Source organism: Gossypium hirsutum, chromosome A05, assembly GCF_007990345.1.
Source record: "Gossypium hirsutum isolate 1008001.06 chromosome A05, Gossypium_hirsutum_v2.1, whole genome shotgun sequence".
Taxonomy (NCBI): domain Eukaryota; kingdom Viridiplantae; phylum Streptophyta; class Magnoliopsida; order Malvales; family Malvaceae; genus Gossypium; species Gossypium hirsutum.
In genome coordinates, this window is record NC_053428.1 from 99281773 (window position 1) to 99282174 (window position 402).

The 402-nt window shown below is 35.8% G+C and overlaps 1 non-coding gene across 1 annotated transcript; it reads left to right on the forward strand.

The window, feature by feature from the left end:
* On the forward strand, window positions 1-107 carry LOC121229849 (small nucleolar RNA R71). Its single transcript, XR_005927804.1, has one exon. It is a non-coding gene; the product is annotated as a small nucleolar RNA R71 (small nucleolar RNA).
* The last annotated feature ends 295 nt before the right edge of the window (window positions 108-402 follow it).

Genomic DNA, 402 nt, shown 5'->3' on the forward strand with positions numbered 1-402 from the left:
AACCCATGGTGAGGGCACCTTCTCAGTAAGTCCTTGTATCTCTCCCATGCATCGTAAAGTGTTTCTAAATCCATCTGCATGAAAGAAGAGATATCATTACGCAATTTAGCCATTTTAGCTACCGGAAAATATTTTAGTAAAAATTTTTCGGTCATTTGTTCCCAAGTAGTGACAGACCCTTGTGGTAATGAGTTCAACCACTGTTTAGCTTTGTTTCTCAGTGAAAAGGGAAATAAACGAAGATGAATGACATCATCAGAAATGCCATTGATTTTGAATGTATCGTAAAATTCAAGAAAATTTGCCAAGTGCATGTTGGGATCCTTATCCTGCAAACCATCAAACTGAACAAACTGTTGTATCATCTGAATTGTATTAGGTTTTAGTTTGAAATTATTCACA